This window comes from Saimiri boliviensis, chromosome 10 (assembly GCF_048565385.1).
Source record: "Saimiri boliviensis isolate mSaiBol1 chromosome 10, mSaiBol1.pri, whole genome shotgun sequence".
NCBI classification, from domain to species: domain Eukaryota; kingdom Metazoa; phylum Chordata; class Mammalia; order Primates; family Cebidae; genus Saimiri; species Saimiri boliviensis.
Window position 1 is genome coordinate 77,274,296 of NC_133458.1, and position 22,830 is coordinate 77,297,125.

Below are 22,830 nucleotides of genomic sequence, written 5' to 3' on the forward strand. Positions count from 1 at the left end.
AACAAACCAACCAACATGAATTTCTAGATTCTCCTTTTGTGAGAAACACAAACTTAACTTATCATTAATTAATGGTAATTCTAAAAAAGAAAGAATACTCAGAATTGCAGATAGAACATTGGACTTGAATCCGTGTGACATTAAACAAGTAATTGAGCTATTCATTTGCAAACTGAAAGAGCTAGGGAAAAGAAATAGTTTCCTAAAGTCCATGGGAGTCCAAAACCCATTTTCAATTTTTCTGAGCTATAATGTAATTAACACATTTTTTCACAGTTAATCCACACTAAATGCTAGGATTTTTAAAATTTGGTTGGAATTCATCATCTCTGGATGGTGTTATTGCTAAACCCATGCTAAAGAGATGACCAATTACATGTGTTTCAGATTAATTTAAGATGAGAAACCTAATTATAATTTAAGAAGTGCTTTTGTTGGGAAAAAATAGCCAAAATACTTCAAAATGTTGAATCACTAGAGAATAAAATAATTAAAAGAGCCCTTGGCAGTGAAAAGGTCAAGGACCACTTGCTCTAGACAATGTCTATGATATTGTCTAGCTTTAAAAATCAATTTGATTGTGCCTCGCTTTAAATCATATTTTTTAGTTTTTGAATAAAATTAGATGAAAGGCAGATCAGGTTTTATTTCCAAGCAGTCTTAAAGTTGTTTGATATTTTTAAATGTCTATATTTTACATTTCTCCATGTCTATTCACAAGAAAGTAGATTATTAAAAAATGTTTGTAGTCTAATAACCATAAACAGCCTCTTCAAATTTATCTGCTAATAAGTTTATACACAAAGGTATAAAATTCAAATGGCAATAACTTTCACTTTGAAATAGGTTTATAAATAAATTTAAAAGAGATGTGAAAATAAAAACAAAAAGTTACTGGTAATCATACAGTGATAGAGAAAAGGAAATAATGAACATTTTTATAAAGTGTTTATCATAATCTACTACTTTAAAATTCAAAAATACAAGCTCTGGTTACAGAAATCTAAAATATCCCTGAGATTCTTTAAATTCTTCCTACCTTCATGACCCAAGTATCAACAACCAAAAATTTTAAACTGCAATAATAAGTCTTTGTGTATTATCTTACATATCCTCTAAAGATTTTACAGATACGTACTATTCAATTTAAAGCAGGATCAAAGAATCCAGGGAAACCGTGCTCCTTCTTCTTTCTTTTACATTAATACACAATACAAAACGTCAAGTAGTCTCCCTTCTGCTCTTCGCATATGTAAAAATAAATGGTGGGACTGCAATGATATCAGCCTAGCTGCATTAGGACAATTTGTAGAGACAAAGGAAGGAATGATACTAGGCTGTTATCTCTGTCTGCACAGTGTTACTGGGTTATAGTCTTAATTAAACAGATCACACCAATCAATCCAGTCCTAAAACTTCAGACATCTTAGAGGTTTAAGAATTCATCCCGTCTTCAACTGCCTAATTTGTCCATGAGAAACTAGAATCCCATGTAAGTGGGAGTGACTTGCTCGAGGTCGTATAAATAATTGGTAGATGGACCTAGAATCCAGCTCTCAGGACTCCTAACCAGCGTTTTTTCTACCACCAGAAGTCAGAAACTGTTTTACCAAAATGTTGCCTCTTCCCGTAGCTTATGAGCTGCCCGCTTCCTTACCCTAGCCACTTGTTACCCTGACAACTGGTCTCTTTCAGTGGAGCATGTGTTCAGATGATAAATATCAGAGCCATGTTGTCATGCCTCTCTGAAAACCCCAGTTCTCGTACAGACATCGTGCTTCCCTAATATGTGTACTTCAGACCTTACCACAGCTTAACTCTACACTGTCCTTCAAATGGATAACCTGGTAACCCATGAGTTTTGACTTACGAAGCTGGTGATACTTCCAAGTCTTCCTTTGTTTCAATCCTCCAAAAGGTTTAAGATAAGTACCTGTTAAGTGCCTAACCCTTTTTAGCACTCTTGCTACTCCTTTATTTTGTTGGCCTCTCAAGTTACTGAATAGAACCTTCATTGCAGACTCCTTGGACCCACATTTCTGTCTTTGCCCTGAACAGATGGTTCCCCCCGACCTGGCAGAGCCTCTCTAGCCTACTGAAGCAAGTGCTTTTCCTGCCAGTTCCTGGCTTCTGCTGCCCTCTAGCATCCATTAGTAGCATCGCAGGACTTGAAACAAAGTCTTATTTTTACTGAAATGAATTACTCGATGGGTTATTTTTGCTTCATGCAAATTCAGCCTTAAAAAAAAAAAATCTGTGACATATAATACTGCTAATGTTCTGTGATTCTCCTGCCCCCAGGCCTAAGTCAGAGCCTGGTTTTAAAGGCAGAGCTATAATGGGACTAATAATATCTAGGTACTCAATAGATTAGTTTATGCCTCAACTGATTTGCTTAACTCTGAGGCTCACCAAGAGTTCCTTTCAAGAGTCAATTCTTTAAGCCTTTCACCTGCTCATTTGAGATCTTGCATAGGAACACTTCAAATAAAGCAATAGAAACAACCTAAATATCTAACAATCAAGGATTACTTAAATTGTGGAACACCTTACAGTAGTCTATTTTGTGACTACTAAAAATGATGTTTTTTTAAAAATTCCAAAATTGTGTGGAAATGCTATAATGTAATATTAAGTGCAATAGCTAAACATTAAAAAGAAGAAGAAGAAAGAAGAAGAAGGAGGAGGAGGAGGAGGAGGAGGAGGAGGAGGAGGAGGAGGAGGAGGAGGGGAAGAAAAGAATTACTGCAGGCCGGGCACAGTAGCTCATGCCCGTAATCCCAGCACTTTGGCAGGCTGAGGTGGGGAGATCACCTGAGATCAGGAGTTCAAGATCAGCCTGGCCAACATGATGAAACCACATCTCTACTAAAAATACAAAAATTAGCCAGGTGTGGTGGTGACCTCCTGTAATCTCAGCTACTCGGGAGGCTGAGGCAAGAGAATCTCTTGATCTGGGGAGGCAGAGGTTGCAGTGAGCCAAGATCGTGCCATTGCACTCCAGCCCAGGCGACAAGAGAGAAATTCCATCTCAAAAAAAAAAAAATTACTGTAAAATCTCAATAATAAAGAAATGATCTGAAACATTACTAGTGCTTATATTTTGTATTATCCAATAAGCATGTGTTACATTTGACAGTCATAAAATTTGCATCTGTAGATGCTAAACTGTGGCTCGCTCATGCCTGTGTATAAGACTGAGACAGTAAGATCACCGAAAAGAACTATTGTGGCCCATGCAGGTGGTCATAGTGATGACAGCATCATTAGCAGCATCACAATAGCCAAAGACATGAGTCCTATTTATTTGAGTAAGGTAAAATGTTACAATGGCAAGACAAACTAGAATGTTAGTCACATCCTCTTCCTTCTCTGCCTGTTTGGAAGATGATGCCTTTTAGCAAATTAAGCCCCTTATGTTTTTCAACAGGTAGTGACACACCTGTTCATTGTCCTGCACAGGGCAAGGAGGCCATCAGCACAGGGGGCTCTGGCAGAGGGAACTTGAAGCAGGCTGTCAGCACCTAAACAGGATAAGGCAGATGGAGGATAGAGCTCAGTCCTGTAGAGGAAGGAGGCCAGTAGGAAAATCAAGAAATTGGTTCCATTCAGAAGGGACTCATCTAACACATAAATATAATAAGGGTGATGACAGCCTAGTTTCTCACTTTGAGAAAAGAAAGTTATAATATGGAAAGATAGAAACTTATGATGAGTGGATCATGCCTGTAATCCCAGCACTTTGAAAGACCAAAGCAGGTGGATCACCTGAGGTCAAGAGTTTGAGACCAGCCTGGCCAACATGGTGAAACCCTGTCTCTACTAAAAATACAAAAATTAGCTGGGCATGGCAGTGGGTACCTGTAATCCCAGCTACTCAGGAGGCTGAGGCAGGAGAACCACTTGAACCTGGGAGGCAGAAATTGTAGTAACCCAATTGCACTCCAGCCTAGGCAACGAGAATGAAATTCCATCTCAAAAAAAAAAAAAAGAAAGAAAGAAAAGAAAATGATGAATCCTGTGGTTTTGGATTGGAATTTGAGGTTACAGATAGTTACTCATGTTTTCAGCATATATAGATATAAAAATGAATATGTAAATAAATAGTTTATGTGTATATGTATATGAGCAAATATATAGACATACATACAAATAAATGTGTACATATATATATGTGTATGTATACATGCAATTCCAGCTCTGTCCACTAAAAAGATGTGGGAGACATAAAAGGCATCTAAATTGGAAAGAAAGAAGTCAGATCAACTATTTTTGCAGATGATATAATTTTTTATTTGGAAACACCTAAAGACTCCATCAAAAAACTATAAACAACATGAGTTTAAAACAAAACTATTAGAACTGATAAACAAATTCAGCAAAGTTGCAGGATACAAACTCAACACACAAAAATCAGTAGTATATCTATATGCCAATAGTGAAAAATCTGAAAAAGAAACCAAAAAAAATCCCATTTACAAAAGTCACACATAAATTAAATCCCTAGGAACTAGCCAAAGAAGTTAAAGGTCTCTACAACCAAAATGATAAAAGACTGGTGAAAGATATTGAAGAGGTTACCAGAAAATGGAAAAATAGCTTATGTTCATAAATTGGAAGAATCAATATTGTTATAATGTCCCTGCAATCCAGAGCAATCTGTAGATTCAGTGCAATCCCTATCAAACTACCAATGACATTCATCACAGAAATATAAAAAAAAATCCTACAATTTATGTGGAACCACAAAAGACCCAGAAGAGCCGAAGCCACCCTGAGCAAAAAGAAAACTGGAGAAATCACATTACCTAACTTCAAATTATACTAGAGATATAGTAAGCAACAGCATGATACTGGCATAAAAACAGACACATAGACCAATGGAACAGAATGGAGAATCCATAAACAAATCCAAGCACTTACAGTGACCTCATTTTCAACCAAGGTACCAAACATGCACCTATAGTCAGCTACGTGAGAGGCTGAACAGAGAAGAAAAGAGAGGATCACCTGAACCCAGGAGTTCAAGACCACCCTAGGCAACACAGGGAGACTGCTATCTCTAAGAGAAAAAAGAAAAGAAAAAGAAAAATCTCACTAGAAACAAGCAGACCCAGCATTCAAAACTTGGTTTCCAAATATCAAATGCCATTCTCCACTGAGATCCAGGAGATTGAGAAATGGCTGACGAGCACTGGGAAAGGGAGATTACAGATAATAATGAAGATTATGCCAGAAAGAAAGGAAGTGCTCCAAGACGGGAGCCTTACCAAAATGACACATATGTCGGCCTGAAGGGGCCCTCACTGATCAAATCTGAGAAAAGTTGAGCACCAAATTTAATGATACTAAAAAGGAACTTGTTGAATAAAATAGAACATATGTATTCATTGTGATAGAAATTTTTTAAACCATAAGTAAATGAAGAAAAGAGAAAGATTTTCTCTGTAGCAGAATGATGACATATAAATGAAGTAAACACAATAGACCAAAATAATAATAAACAATCAAGAAACATCCACAGATATTAAAACTAGTGGGTGAGAGTCTAAGTGGCATCAAGTATTTATATACTCTCAAAATATCTCCTCATAAAATGCTTTTTAATTACAAAGGAAGATAAGATAAACTTTACAGTGAAAATACCCAATAGATTTCTTCTTCATGAAATGATCAAAGTTACCAGTTATAAAACAAATTGAAATTATCTATCACTTGAGAGGAACCAATAAGAATACAACGTCATTTACGTGGCATCCTTGCCAAAAATGTGTAACTGACATCTAACGGTGAGAAACATCAAACAAATCCACGTAGATGAATATTCCACAAAATAATTGGCTGGTAATCTCCCAAAGTGTTAAGATTGAAAGTCAAAGAAACACTGAAAAACTGATTTTAATTTAAGGACACCAGAAAGATAATTAAATGGAATGCATGATGCTAGATAAAATTCTCTTGTTAATAAGAACATTAGTAGGACAGCTTTGAAACTGAATGAGATGGCAGTAAAGAATCAGTACTAATTTCCTGATTTTGATGGTTGTGTTATGATTATGTAGGAGAAAGTCCTTGCTGGTAGTATTCAAGAGTGATAGCAACTTACCTTAAAATGGTTCACGAAAACAGAACTTTTTGTATTATTCTTGCATTTTTTCATAAATTTGAAGTTATTTCTAAATAAATAAAATTGCTGGCCAAGGACAGTGGCTCACGCCTATAATCTCAGCCCTTGGGAGATCAAGGTGGGTGGATCACTTGAGGTCAAGAGTTCGAGCCCAGCCTGGACAACAGAGTGAAAGCCCATCTCTACAAAAAATACAAAAAAACTAGCTAAGTGCAGTGGCACACACCTGTAATCTTACCTACTCAGGAGGCTAATGTGGGAGGATCACTTGAACCTGGGAGGCAGAGTTTGCAGTGAGCCAAGATCGCACCACTGCACTCTATCCTGGGTGACAGAGTGAGACTCCATCTCAATAAATAAATAAATAAATAAAATTGTAAATCCACACACAAGGCCTACCCTATCCCCTTCTCCATTTTATTTTTCTCCAGAGCACTTATCAACATCTAGCATATATTTTATATATTTGTTACTGTCTGCCTCCCTCTACCAGAATATAAACTATATGAAGTTTTTGACACAGTTTCACTTAATGACGTACAGGGAGTAGACTCTCTTGTCCAAAGGGAACACTTTCTGCAAAAATGCAATCTTACCACTCCTAGACAAACACAGCTTCACTGTAAAGGACACTTTAGCCCTTAGAGCTCCAGATCCCCAAATCCTTCCAATTTTGTTGGTGGTTGTAGGTAATGAAATGGTCCACAGCAGTTTTTCCAGAAACGAGCAGTAGTGTGCTTCGAAGTCAGTTCTGGTTACCGCTCTTTCATGCCAAGTTTAATATTTAAAAAATCTTCTTTAGCTGGGCATGGTGGCGCATGCCTATAATCCCAGCTACTCAGGAGGCTGAGGCAGGAGAATTGCCTGAACCCAGGAGGCGGAGGTTGCAGTGAGCCGAGATCGTGCCATTGCACTCCAGCCTGGGTAACAAGAGTGAAACTCTGTCTCAAAAAATCAAAAAAAAAAAAAAATCTTCTGAGTTTGAATGGATAATTTTTCTAGCTTCCTCTGATCTTATCAAAGTTTTCAGTGTTCTTTGGGCAAACGTGAGACAAGACATCTTGTTAAATCGTCTATTGGCATTTTAAAACGTACACTGGGAAAAAAAGTCATAGAGAATTTCCATTTGAAAGATCAGAGCAGAATTAATCCAAAGTAAGTTTTTACTTTTTTGAATCCTCTTTATTAGTCATACAGTTCTCTAGAATGTTGTGAAATTAATATAAAAATATTACAGGAGGCACAGGAATATTCAGCATAAGAGTATGAGTCTTTTCTGGGGGGTGGGGAGTCAAGAGTCTCTCTCTTGCTCAGGCTGGAGTGCAGTGGCACAATCTCAGCTCACTACAACCTGTGCCTCTTGGGTTCAAGGGATTTTAGTGCCTCAGCCTCCCACGTAGCTGAAATTACAGGAGCCTGCCACCACACCCAGATAGTTTTTGTATTTTTTTTAGTAGAGACAGGGTTTGACCATGTTGATCAGGCTGGTCTCAAACTCCTGACCTCAAGTGATCCACCTGCCTCAGTGTCCCAAAGTGCTGGCATTACAGGCCTGAGCCATCATGCCTTACCAAGCATATGAGTCTGGTTGTTGTTGTTGAAACAGTTTCTCTCTTGTCACCCAGGCTAGAGTGCAATGGCATGATCTCAGGTCACTGCAACCTCCACCTCCCAGGTTCAACTGATTCTCCTGCCTCAGCCTTCCGAGTAGCTGGGATTACAGGTTCCCCCCACCACACCTGGCTCATTTTTGTATTTTTAGTAGAAACAGGCTTTCACCATGTTGGCCTGGCTGGTCTCGAAATCCTGACCTCAAGTGAGCTGCCCACCTTGGCCTCCCAAAGTGCTGGAATTACAGACATGAGCCACCGCACCCAGGCGCATATGGGTCTTAGTCAGAAAGACAGACAGAGCATTCCACCTTCACCAATTATTAGCATTATAATCTTGGGCAGCTATTTAACCTGTCTATGTCCTTGTTTTCTTATGATAAAACTGGTATTATAATGCTAGCGTCTACTTCATAGGCCAATCATAAAGATAAAAAATAATACGGCCAGGCACGGTGGCTCACACCTGTAATCCTAGCACTTTGGGAGGCCGAGGTGGGTGGATCACCTGAGGTCAGGAGTTCAAGACCAGCCTGGCCATCAGGGTGAAACCCCATCTTTAAAAATAATAATAATAATAAAGCATTTGGCACAGGGCCAGCACATAGTGATGAACACATAAATGTTAGCTTTTAATTATTATATGTGTAACTTAAATTTAAAAAACATATATATTAAAAAACCAAAATCAGTCTGGCAGTGGTGGCTCACACCTGTAATTCCAGAACTTTAGGAGTCCAAGGCAGGCAGTCACCTGAGGTCAGGAGTTTGAGACCAGCCTGACCAATATGGTGAAATCCTGTCTCTATTAAAAATAAAAATTAAAAAAAAAAAAAAGGAATAGCCAGGCATGGTGGCATGTACCTACAATTTCAGCTACGCTGAAGTCTGAGACAGGAGAAACACTTGAAGCAGGGAGGCAGAGATTGCAGTGAGCTGAGGTCATACTACTGCACTCCAGCCTGGGTAACAGAGTGAGATTCCATATCAAAAAAAAAAATCAGACTGGTCCAAGTGCAGCGGTGTTTACAACTAACTGATTGCATCCAGTTACAGATTTCTTTGTTCCTTCTCCACTCCTACTGCTTCCCTTGACTAGCCTAAAAGAAATTGTAAAACATATATAAAATATAAATATGTGCCGGGCGCGGTGGCTCAAGCCTGTAATCCCAGCACTTTGGGAGGCCGAGGCCGGTGGATCACGAGGTCAAGAGATCGAGACCATCCTGGTCAACATGGGAAACCCCGTCTCTACTAAAAATACAAAAAATTAGCTGGGCATGGTGGCATGTGCCTGTAATCCCAGCTGCTCAGGAGGCTGAGGCAGGAGAATTGCCTGAACCCAGGAGGCAGAGGTTGCGGTGAGCCGAGATCGCGCCATTGCACGCCAGCCTGGGTAAAAAGAGCGAAATTCCGTCTCAAAAAAAAAAAATATATATATATATATATATATATATATATATATAAAAATATGTAATAAACCTAACTGAAGGAAATTACACAAAGTTGTGGCTTTTCTTCCAACTTTCATTCTGGCAAAGTTTTACACATGAAGTCTCATTTTCTATAAATCATATTACTGTATCTTTGAAAAATTATGTTATTGTGTGATATAAATGTAAAAATGTAGCTTTGGCTTTGCATTGTTAATGTTTACAGGACACTTGAATTATATGTAGAAATTATATTATTTCATACTGAAGCTGATTTGTACAATATGATATTCCATTTCCATTTGCACACATTTGTTCTCTTAGTGATTAAATAATTTCTCAAAACAGCTTGAATTTGTCTGTTTACAGCTAAGGGTAACAACCAAATTGTTTTTGAACTAATTTACATAGTAAGTATAGTAGAATTTTTGTTCCATATAAATTATCAGATATAAATATTAGTTCTATTAAATGCTAAAGAATTCAGCAATGTAACTTACTTATGTGATCTGTATACATTTGTATTTAAAACTCATTTAATTTTAGAATAATAAAAACAAAGCAATTGTTATATGGGCTTCTCTTTTCTTATTTTCTGTTATGGAGATAACTTATCCCTAGATTCATAATTAATCTAGTTTTGTAAAGCTAGCCCCAATTGTTCCTAATTCACTTAACGCTAAAGTTAGGTGGCAAAATGTTTTCAGTTCTCAGACCTTGTTTGTTTTTGTCTTCGTTTTTAAGACAGGGTCTCCCTCTGTTGCCTAGCTGGGGTGCAGTGGTATAATCGTGGCTTACCGCAGACTTAACCTCTGGGCATAAGTAGTCCTCTTCCCTCAGCCTCCCAAGTAGCTGAGACCACAGGCACATGCCACCGCATCTGGCTAATTTTTCTTACTTTTTGTAGACATAGGGGCTGGCTATATTCCCCTGCCCAGTCTTGAACTTCTGGACTCAAGCAGTCCTCCCTCCGTAGCCTCCTGAACTGTTGGGATTACAGGCAGGAGCCGCTATGCCTTGCCCAGGGCTGGTCTTGAGTTTCGGATCTTCTGGCTTATGCTAAACCCAGCTAATGGCAAGAAAGCTTACACTGATTGATGATATAAAGATGATCAGTAAATAACTCAGAAACTACAACTCACAGGTTCAATGTAATGTTACTTCAACTTTACCTAAGTTATCTACCAGAGTTTGGACATTTCTGGAGGAGCAATTAAGCTTATAGTAAACATGAGATCAACTTACCTATATATTCTTATTTTCAAAAAAATAATTTCCAGAAGCTGCGAAACCAAAGACTGTTGTATCAGTCAGAGTAGGCTAGGTTGTCCCACAATAACAGCAATACTCTCACTACAGTTTATCACAGGTCAGCTGGGGTTGTCGTCCTACCAGCCTCCAGGCAGAAACAGGCTCCATCTCCATGTTACAAGCCAAGAAGAAGAAAGAGTAGCAAGTTACACATTAATTCTTAAAATTATAACCAGAAATGGTATATTACCACCCACATTTCATTGATCAAAGCAAGACACATTGTTTCATCTAACTGCAGGGGAACAAGGAAATGCAATCCTATCATGTACTCAAAAAAAGAGTGAACAGGAGAGATTTGGTGAATAGCAATAATGACTACCATAATATGCCCTACACCTCACCAAGTATCCTGTTCATTATTCTTCCACAAGCAAAATATACTCATTACCTCTCCACAAAGACAATTCAAAAGTCATGGCATCAAGCTCAGAGTTCAGGAACTCTGGGTCACATGCAGAAGTCTCTTATATCTGGGGTCTATATAAAACCCTAGCAGTGGCTTCTCTTGATCTTAGGTCTAGGAACTAAAAAAGCAAGTTATCCATCCCACAAACACATTATGCAATAGCGAAGCAGGACAGGGTAATCAAGATAAATACATTCAGAAGGTGGAAAAATGAAAGAAACACTCTAGAAGACATTGATCCTTAGCAATCCTGAAATCTACAGGACAAAATTGTGTGGATCTCATTACATTAGGTGAAAAATAATTCTTGAGTAGGCCCTTATTTTAATTCCTTTAAGTAACACCCTTTCCATTTTTCTTCATGGTGCCTGACTCCACCCTCTGGGATAGTCTTCCTTTCCCATAGTTTCTTTGGCCACACGCGAAGGGGCGCTAAGATATACACCCTCACCCTCCTTGGAGTTTGAGCTGCTTTCACCTCTTCATATATGGCATTATTTTAAGGCTCAAACAGTCACAATTTTTTTTTCTCCAATCTAATGGTTTACCAGTATCACTTTACTACAAACATAGCAAACTTTTTATCTCTCTGATTCCACTTATTTCTCTGTGCCAACAGCTTCAGACATCATTCATTTCTGGACCTACTTCTTTGATTTGTTTTGTTATTTCTTTGTTTTGCTTTCTTGTCACCATACCACACCCACTTCTAATGTACTTATGTATTCTATGAGCCTATCACGACTAGAGGATAACTGCTTCCATCTCTTTTTCCTAAGCTATGTTGTTCAATTTAAAAGATTTGCTGAATGCTCCCTGAAGTCATTCATGAGTTTTAGCAATGAGTATAATGAGCAAACACTTGGTTTGATCCTTATCATACATGCAGTTGAATTTTAATGGCCTTGTTATTTTGTATGTACTAGCTGGGATTGTGAAGCGGCTGCCTTGTCCAGCTTTGCACGTTTCTGAATTTCTGGACTTACTATATTCCCTTTAATCCTTGCTTATAAGTAGACTAATTCTTTCCTGAGCTTGTCTCTGTCTTATAATACCCTGCCAAATGCAATCAATAGAAGCTAGCTTACATTTCTAATACTTGGTTTAAAACCTCTTTTCTAAGAGTTATAAATTCATTTGGATCATGATTCTCTTTCTAAGTCATGGCATGTAATATTTCCCCCAAGAATTGTATCACACTAGATGGATTGCTATCCTTCCAGTCTTCACTAACCTTTTTTTACAGGCTACCTCAAATCCCTAAGCCAATGCCACACATTTTAGACTTACGATGGCTCCTCCTTCTAGTATCAATTTTCTATCAGACAGACTTGATTATGCTTTGGTAACAAATTTGGTTAACAATCAAAACCAGTGTCTTAGAACAGCAAACAACAGTGGTCTATTTCTACATGTCCATTACCAGTAAGCTTGGGTGGGAATTAGGGGGTAAACTCAGCCCTATATTATCCCCACTCAGGAATTCTGGCTAAGGAAAGTTGATCTGCCTGTTGTCATGTTTCATGATAAAAGGAAGAACAAATGGTAAAATGTGCACTGACTTATAATTTCTGTCTAGAAGTGACTAGCATTACTTTTGTCCATATATCATTATTCAGTGCAAGTCACCTCAAGGTACTGGAAAGTGCAGTCCTACCTGCATCTGAAATATCTAATGAGTAGAACTAATTACTCTCTCAAACGTTAAAATCTGTTCAATATGTAAGACTGTAAAGGCTATATTATTTGGACATCTCCCACTTCACTATCATCTTATCACCTAGGGCTAATTCTGTTTTATGGAAGGATTCTCCTCTATCATTCTATGTACCTCCTTTTTAAAGCTGCCACTCTTAAAAAAGAATGTTTATTAAACAGAAGCAAAGAATTTCTTAGTCTACAATAGCTATGTTCTTCTTCTACATGGATTTCAATTCACTTATAAAATTCTAATATGACTGCCAAAAGAATATTGGCTCTTCAGCCAAAACAATCCTGAAAAAAAAAATACTTTCTGATTTCCAAAGGTACTACAAAGCAATGTAAATCAAGACAGTGTGTAATGGAACAAAGATAGACATAAATAGAACAGAATTGAGAGTCTAGAAATTAGCCTATACGTCTATGAATCCACCATTTTTTTACGAAGATGCCAGGACTCTTCAGTAGTGGAAAAAGAGGCTTTTCTCTTTTTTCGAGACAGAGTCTCACACTGTCCCCAGGCTGGAGTGCTGTGGCACGATCTCAGCTCAGTGCAACCCCGGCCTCCCAGGTTCAAGCGATTCTCCTCCCTCAGTCTCCCAAGTAGCTGGGTTTATAGCTGGGTTTACAGGCGCCCGCCCCGACACCCAGCTAATTTTTTGTGTTTTTAGTTGAGTGGAAGTTTCCCTATGTTGGTCAGGCTGGTCTCAAACACTTGACCTCGTGATCCACCCACCTCGGCCTCCCAAAGTGCTGGGATTACAGGCATGAGCCACTGCACCCAGCCAACAAATGGTTCTGGGATAACTGGACAGCCACATTCGAAAGAATGAACTTAGACCCTTCAGATTGTGTGGTCTAACATTTCATTTGCTACTTTGACAAGTTTAACCTTCATAGACACATTTAATTCCCAAAGCTGTAAAGATGAGACCCCTCGCTGTTATTAGATATGTTCTCCCAACCAACAACAAAGGCTTCCCAACCGGCTAGTTCCCCTATCAGCTGGACCTGCTGCACGCCACCTAGTTCTCAACCTAGTGGGTTTTACTTTCCTGCCAATCCATGAAATTCAAACAAGCCAATCACATCCTCCCATGGGTACCAACGATGATCTCATCCTTTCATTACTACGAAACCTAACTTCCTCTGCTTGTTCTTTCTTGTGCAACCCCCATGGTGATGAAAATGTTCTAAAGTTAGCTGTAGTGATAGTTGCACATATCTGTGACTATGTGAAACACCATTGAATTGCACACTTTAAACAGATGGAGTATATGCTATAAGAATCATTTCCAGATAAAGCTATCTAAAATTATACATGGGCTACTACCAAGTAATATTGCAGTAGATTCAAGAAGATTGACACAAATGCACAGATGACTGGTCCATAATAGATTGTCAAGAAAAATTAGCACATTTGGCTTTAGTCCTTGCTTGAAAAAAATTATGTTCTCCTAGAAAATATTTATTGGTGCCAGCATTCAAAGAAGACAGAGCTGAATGACCCAGTGGCCTAAATAAATACGGTACTGTTTTTACATGATAAAAAGATAGTTTTCAGAATTTCAGCTCTGAATTAACGAGCCTGCTCTTTTTTTTTTTTTTTTTTTTTTTTTGAGACAGAGTCTCACTCTGTCACCAGGTGCCAGGCTGGAGTGCAGTGGCGCAATCTTGGCTCACTGCAACCTCTGCCTCCTGGGTTCAAGCAATTCTCCTGCCCCAGCCTCCCAAGTAGCTAGGACTACAGGCGCGCGCCACCACATCCAGCTAATTTTTACTGTCTTTTTAGTGGAGACAGGGTTTCACCATGTTGGTCAGGATGGTCTCGATCTCTTGACCTCATGATCTGCCCGCCTCGGCCTCCCAAAGTGTCTCATTTTCTTTATTAAAATTTCTCTTGATTCTTCAGGAAACAAACTATCTCTTCTGACTTTAACCATTATCCCACTTCTGCTATTACTTGCCTCTTCATAAAATGTGAGCAGTGCTCCCTGAAACAATGCTCTCTTTAATCTTGGAGAAGGCACACTGGGACCTGGATCTACCAGCGCACCACCTGGTCACCTCTGGCAGAAAGGAGACTTCTCTGGTGCTCCTCTGAGGGCAGCCAAATTAATGCCCACAAGAAGTGATGAGTAGCATTTGCTGTCTCCTGTTCTGTTAAAAAATGATAAGAGCAGACAAGGATGTGTTCTATCATCTGGATGTCTATGAAATCAATGTCAGCACACAGCCACTGCCCGTTACACACAATGAGCAAGGAAGCTGTTGAAGAAGCTTCTGTTCCAAGCAGCCAACTTAGAACAGCCCACGCTCCAGAAAGTAGGGGGTGAGGAAGTCAGGCAGGCATAACTAGAGGCTACATCCTGAAAACCTGTCATCATAAATAATATTCATGGTTAATTTGCCCTTTTGGTAGCCACCAAGCTAACTACAGGATGCATACACATTTAAATGCTTGGGCTGAAAATTAATTAGATCTGAAGTCTCTTTATAGAAAAAAAAATTTAACATTACATTTGTCAATGTAAAGGAAGAAAAAGTTATTTTTAAAAAGTTTGTGAAACTGATTTCAACTCTTCTAAAATTGAATTGTCCTATGAAACTTGTTTTAATGTTTTTATTACATAATCGTGTGAATAACATTTTTTATCAATAATGACTATTGAGAATTTAAAGGTATTATCATTTAAAAGTCTTGATCAGGAATTGCATGTGGGCCTCCTAGGGAGGAAATAATGCTGATATTTAAAAAGGTATGCAGCCAGGCACAGTGGCTCACACCTGTCTTCCCAGCACTTCGGGGTCAGGAGTTTGAGACTAGCCTTGCCAATATACTGAAACCCCGTCTCTACTGAAAATACAAAAATTAGCCTTGCATGACGGCATTCACCTGTAGTCCCAGCTACTCGGGAGGCTGAAGCAGGAGAATTGCTTAAACCCAGGAGGTGGAGTTGCAGCGGGCAGAGATCACACCACTGTACCCCAGCCTGGGAGACAAAGCAAGACTCTGTCTCAACAACAACAACAAAAAGTATGCTTATGAAAACAAACTCAGATTTTTTTCACTAAAACACTTTAGAAAATTTTATTTAGGATAGTATACAAATTCAATAGTTAATACAGGAGTTACTAAGAAATTATTTGTAGGCAGCTAGAAAAAGTGAAAGTTCTCTGTGAAATTTTTCTTTAATAAAAAGCAACCCCCAAACCATTTCTTCTCTAACAGAAAGTACCCTGAGAACTCAAGCAAAGATATGCAAACTAGAAACTTTTACATGTAAATGTAAGCATCTGTACCTGGAAGCCAGTTACGTTCAGGGTGGCATCTCCTACCCTCCTTTCCCTCTTCACCACTTGTGCCAGCTGTCACAGCAGCCTCCAGATGAAACCACGTGTAGAGTCATCAAGGCTGCTAGCCAGGTGGAGGCCACATTTGTGTAAAGAAAGACTAGGAAAGCATAAATGGCACACCTGGTAAAATCAGTCCCCTGAGCCCCGTGTAAATCAATCACCGCCTCTTCAAGCCTCTTTACAAAACCAATTGCATTCACTGCAGACCGGAGACCCTCATTTGGGTGATTGGCTTTCTCAACATGAGGAAGCATTTTCTCTCTCTTTTCTTTTTCTGTTAAACTTTCTGCTCCTGAACCCCACTCCTCATATGCATCAGTGTCCTGAATTCTTTCTCGACCAAGACCAAGAGCCAGGGTATATACCCCAGACAATGGAGACATTTCAATATCTTACCTAGTATTTGCTGTATTATATATTCCTAAAAAATATATATATATATTATATATATATATATATATATATTTTTTTTTTTTTTTTTTTTTTTTTGAGACGGAGTGTCGCTCTTGTTACCCAGGCTGGAGTGCAATGGCACGATCTCGGCTCACCGCAACCTCCGCCTCCTGGGTTCAAGCAATTCTCCTGCCTCAGCCTCCTGAGTAGCTGGGACTACAGGCACGCGCCACCATGCCCAGCTAATTTTTTTTGTATTTTTAGTAGAGACGGGGTTTCACCACGTTGACCAGGATGGTCTCGATCTCTCGACCTCGTGATCCACCCGCCTCGGCCTCCCAAAGTGCTGGGATTACAGGCTTGAGCCACTGCGCCCGGCCTCCTAAAAAATAATTTTAAAAAATGGTCCACCACATACCATGTTGACACCTCCAGATGCCGTAAAAACTATCATTTCTATGTCCTTTTCCTGCCATGACATAAAAAAAGTTAGGAAAGCATCAGTTTAAATCTAATGGGCAACTATTTCAATTATATCTGTTTCCTGTCACCACCCCCACTCTCTCAAACAGTCTTGTCTTTGTCTGTCACTCCAATTCCCAATCCTGTTTCCCCTGGCATTTTTACAAATTTCCACTCACAGGATGCCCTGCCTTTCTTAGGAATGTAATCAAACCGCAATAAATTGATGCACAGTCCTTCCATTTCTTATTACCTAAAATAAGTTGGGGATGCATCCTCCCTTTGTAAGAAGAGTAGAAAACATCTATTATGGACTGAATTGTGTCCCTGCAAAATTCATATATTGAAGTCCTAACCTTCATCATGACTATATTTGTCAATATATTGCCTTTAGGGAGGTAATTAAGGTTAAGTGAGGTCATAAGGGTGGAGCCCTAATCTGATAGGAACGGTTGTCCTTATAAGAAGAAGAGACACCAGAGATACCTCTTTTATCTCTTTCTCCCTTTCCCTTTCTCTCTCCACATGCACAAAATAAATGTCCTGTGAGGACACAAGGAGAAGGTGACAGTCTGCAAGCCAGAAAAGATGCCTCCCTGCAGAAAGCAAGTTTGCCGACACCTTGATCTTGGCTTTCTAGCCTCTGTAACTGTGAGCGGCGAATATTATGTTGCTTAAGCCTGTGGTATTCTGTGATGGCAGGCCTAGGTGACTAATGCACTGTCCTGAGGGAACTCCATACTTAGTCACCTGCTACATATTTTGCTGCATTTGATTGCATCCTATATTCTTTACTTGCATCTCAGAAAAAAAAGCCTCTTAAATATAAATATGCATATATATATATATTTTTTGTTTGTTTGTTTTTGAGACAGAGTTTCGCCCTTGTTACCCAGGCTGGAGTGCAATGGCGCGATCTCGGCTCACCACAACCTCCGCCTCCTGGGTTCAGGCAATTCTCCTGCCTCAGCCTCCTGAGTAGATGGGATTACAGGCACGCACCACCATGCCCAGCTAATTTTTTGTATTTTTAGTAGAGACGGGGTTTCACCATGTTGACCAGGATGGTCTCGATCTCTCGACCTCGTGATCCACCCGCCTCGGCCTCCCAAAGTGCTGGGATTACAGGCTTGAGCCACCGCGCCCGGCCTTTTTTTTTTTTTTTTTTTTTGAGATGGGATCTTGCTAAGTCAGTGCTATGCTGGCCTTGAACTCCTGGCCTTAAGTCATTCTCTCACCTTGGCCTCCCAAAGTGCTGGGATTACAGGTATGAGCTACCCCACCCCAACAAAAGCCTCTTTTCTCCAAAATAAATTCATTTATCTGTAGCCTTCCTTCCACCCTTTCCCATTTAAACACCTCTCTGTTTCTCTCTTTTCCACTCTTTCTTTCTGGTATCAAGTTACTTTAGGATACTGAATTATTAGTGAAAAGGCAAGAAATCCAAGTGAAGAGAGATGAATAGTCTTGGGAAAATTTTTGTTCACACAATATGAATCCGAAGAATTCTCCTTGCCCTTCAACAAAGTCAGTTGTGCAGTAACGAAAGCAGGCTTTCCCTCCAGGTTCATTGTCACACTCCTTTTGAGCCTACTGCACCAACAATACTTGATTGCTGGACTTTGGACTTTTCTAGGATCTGTGCTTACTGTCACCTTCTGTTAATTAATTTCATCTAGAGATAAGTAATATAATTATGAACTGGTAAATTTTCCATTTAGTATATGAAGTTGCAATTTAATTAAGTTACAGCTGTTTACTATTTAATATGATGTATTTATGCCTAGAGACACTTATCTATACTCACTGTCTCTATTTCCTGATTTTCCGCTCATTCCTCAACTCAGTCCACAGACATTGCTCTTGTTATAATCAGCACGTTGCAAGGTTTGGTGATTATTTTCTATCCTTTGCTTGTTGAACTTTTCAGCAGCAATAGTGTAACCAGGTTTTTCTCTGATGCCGGCGATCGTTGTGGGGTCTTGAACTCCAGTCTCTTAAGGAATAAGAGGTGGGTCCACTGCAGGTGGACTGTATGCTCGTAAAGTGAATGCTGGACCCAAAAAAGTGTTGCAGAAAGGTGATTTTATTTAGGTACAGAAAAGAGAAGGAAAGGAGAAGAGGAGAAAGGCTTCCACGAAGAGTATGGACGGGGATTCCAGAGGGAAAATCCTGGAGGGAGCTCCCGCCGTGTGGGAGGGGATTCCAGAAAGCCGGAAAATCTGGCACAGGTGTGTGGGCATGGACATTTGTCCTGGGAGAAAACCCCACCTTCTCCAAGACCCTGGGCCAATGAACGGAGCTCCTTAGAACTTCCGCTGGAGTGATTGACTTTTAGTTTCTTCCCATGCCCGCAAAATTCAAACATAAACCGTTGAATCTCCCGGATGGAGAGAGAACGGAAGGGGCATGGAGCCAGGGAAATTCTTGCCCTTAAAGCTACGGTCCCCTTATGGACCCGGAAAGCAAACACATTCCCTCAATAGCACAATTACCCACCACCACCTTACCTTCTTTTTTTTTTTTTCCTTCTCCTTTTATTTCATTCATTCCAAAATGTCAACCACTTTATCTTCTTAAAGCAGTCTCCTACTTGGTGTTCACCACACTACACTATGTCTCTAGCAGCACCTTCTTGGTCTCCTTTTCTGTTCTTCCTTCTGAAGAAAAATGTCTAAATGTTGGAGCACTTCCAGATCTGTGCAGGACCTTCTTCTGTTCCATATCTACACTGTCTCCCTAGGTGACCTTAACCACTCCCCTCCTTAAATGACATCAATATGTGGATGTCTCATAATGTTTATCTCCATCCCAGCATCCCCTCCAGGGTACCAGACCCACATACCAACAGCGTACTTAGACATCTAACAAGTACATCCAACTACCTCCAAGCAGAATTCTTCATTTTCCCACTAATGTTGTTCCTTCCAAGTTTTCAATAGGTCAGTAATATAGTACTGACCTGAATATATAATGTAATATATATAGTATATAATATATATAATACATAATATATAGAATATAGAATATATAGAATATAGAATATATTCAGTTCAGTACTATATATATTATAGTATATAATATATAGTATATATAATATACTATATTATATAGTATATATAATAATATATATATTCAGTACTGTATATATTATAGTATATATATAGTATAATACTATATATATTATAGTACTGAACTGAATATATTCATTCAGTTACTCAAGCCAGAAACTAAAGAGTGATTGAAAACACCTTTGCAAAATTAGAACTGTAAGATAAATCAGACAGTCGACTCCATTTTGTTTCTGACTTCCAAGCAGTGATTGGTCATTCCTGGGTGTACACCAAACTAACTTTGGGAAGAATTTGGCTTAGAGTTTAACTTGAAAACAAGGTTAATAGTAGTCCCTCTCTAAAACTAACTTTCTCCTTGTGAAAGGACCAAAAACTGTTTTCACAGGGCTAATGAAAGGCCACAAGAATAAAATTATGGGAGGTGCCTGAATCATGCTAAGAAGATATCATTTCTATAATCCCTTACTGCTCAGGAGTTATGTGTCCAGAAGTCACAAGATTTGTGACTTCCCCAATTGTTCCCATAGATAACATCACAATTGTAGAAACTAAGACTGGTTTTTCGAGCTATCTTTCACACTGACCCCACCTGGTTTCATGACTCATGACTCAACTGATTCTGTGTCACAACCCAGAGGTGTACTCAGCATATGAGGGCAGTTTTCCACACCCCTATGAGTTCATGTCCAACCAATCAGCAGTAGCCATTCTCTAGCCCCCTTCCCACCAAATTGTCCAAAAACACCCCTAACTTCTGTGCCTTTGGAAAGACTAATTTGAGTGATAACTATAGTTCCCCCACATGGCTGTGGCCAGCCTCGTGTCAATTAAACTCTTTCTCTAGGACAATGGTCTCAGTGAATTGATTTTGTGAAGCATGCCCAAAGAACCCATCAGGCAATTACATCATCATTGATCTTTCTTTCTTTCTTTCTTTCTTCCTTCCATTCATCATCAAGTCCTATTGCTGTTAGTTCCACATTATATCTAAAATCCACTCTTTTCTCTCCTTCTCCACCATCATCACCCTAGTCCAAGTTTCATTGTATAGTCAAGATTGTTCAAAGTGCCCCTAACCAACACAGTTCACAGTGGCTCACACCTGTAATCGCAGCAGTTTGGGAGGCCAAGACAGGCAGATCCTGATGTCAGGAGATCAAAATCGTCCTGGCCAGCATGGTGAAATCCCATCTCTACTAAAATACCAAAAATTAGCCAGGCATGGTGGCATACACCTGTAGTCCCAGCTACTTGGGAGGCTGAGGCAGGGGAATCACTTGAACCCAGGAGGCAGAGATTGCAGTGAGCCAAGATTGTACCACTGCACTCCAGCGCGGCTACAGAGCAAGACTTTGTCTCAAAAAAGAAAAAAAAAAAAAAAAAGAAAGAGAAAAGAAAAAAGTGCTCCTAACTAGTTTTCTTGCTTTCACTCATGACCTCTCCCATCGATTTTCCAAACAGCAAGCATGTTGTTCTCAGAGAAATAGAGGAGCAGATAATATCACTTCCTGAATAGAAATCTTTTCATTGTCAGCATGAAATTCAAACTCTTAAACGTGATTTGGCTCCTACTTCCTTTCCCATTTCTTTTTGTTACAATTTTTCTTGTGGCTTCATTCTAGTCACATGGGCCTCATGTCCTTCCCCTTCTTTTTTTTTTTTTTTTTTGTATTTTTAGTAGAGACAGGGTTGGTTTTTGCCATGTTGGCCAGGCTGATCTCAAACTACCTGGTCTCAAGTGATTCACCCACCTCAGCCTCCTAAAATGCTGAGATTACAGATGTGAGCCACTGCACCCAGTCCATTTGGTTCCTCATCTGAGCTGCAATGTCTTTGCATTTGCTGACACATGTGGCTATAAAACTGTTCCACCAGCTTTTCCTTTGGCCAGCTAATTTCTGCCCTTTAGGAGTTTCAGCTTATATGACTCCCCTTACAAGAAATGACCCTTATGACCCAATTCAAAAATCTTCCTACTTCTTCTTTGCCCTCTATGTTATACTCCATCTTATCTTCTTACACATTCCCTTCATAGTACTTCTCACAACTTATAACTATTTGTTTATCTGACTCCTGGATAACAGGGACATTATGTCTTATCATTGTACATCCCTAGTCTCTAACACAGTGCTTGCCATTAAATAAATATTCATTGACTAAATGAATAGATGAATAAATAAATGAATGCCATTGTAAGCCCAAACCCTAGTAACTGGCAGACTTGGAAATTCTTTTTTTTTTTTTTTTTTTTTAAAAAAAGATGAAGTTTCACCATGTTGGTCAGGCTGGTCTTGAACTCCCGACCTCCTCAGGTGATCTGCCCGCCTTGGCCTCCAAAGTGCTTGGATTACAGGCATGAGCCACCATGCCAAGCCCAGAAATTCTTAAAGCTCATTCTCATATTCACTAAATTCAGAGACAGTAGTTTCTATTTGTGGCTAATTTGCATTCATTGCCTATCCTTCAAAATTTCATTCTCAGAGAGTAATAGATCTTATGCATTACCTCCACTACCACATGCATATCTAGATACATACATATACTCACTAAAACCAAGAAGGCATTTGTTGTTAAATTTATAGTTCAAAGGCATATCCTGTTATCTTTTGGATCTGATTTATTTTCTGGGTTCCTTTCCAAACATCTACTTTTATCATTTTTATATTGATTTTATTTATTCAACTTTTTATTTGTTTTAGTACCTTAAGCCATGACAATATCTTTTATAAATGAAAAATCAGACCAGCTGCTTATCAAACCAGTTTGTCTTCTTAGGCATAGAGCTAGTGCATCAGTCTTTTGTGGTGTTTATTAAATATTTATGACTCTTCGACTTACAGACGCATGGTCAGTTGCTCTTTCCTGCCACTTTGATTTTAGGCATAGCCATATAACTTGCATTGGCCAATGAAAGAAAGAGGAAGCAGCAGATGCCATTATTGAGCAGATGCCT

General features: G+C 39.2%; 1 long non-coding RNA gene across 1 annotated transcript in view; it reads right to left on the reverse strand.

Annotated features, from left to right (window-relative positions):
• The window catches only part of LOC141580101 (uncharacterized), a 175,890-nt gene that overhangs the window by 145,691 nt on the left and 7,369 nt on the right, over window positions 1-22,830 (reverse strand). Inside the window, exons 2-4 of the long non-coding RNA XR_012512137.1 lie at window positions 18,611-19,463; window positions 10,416-10,589; window positions 6,107-6,309 (exon numbers count right to left, since the gene is read on the reverse strand). This is a non-coding gene — a long non-coding RNA (uncharacterized LOC141580101). The remainder of the gene's footprint in view (window positions 1-6,106; window positions 6,310-10,415; window positions 10,590-18,610; window positions 19,464-22,830) is intronic.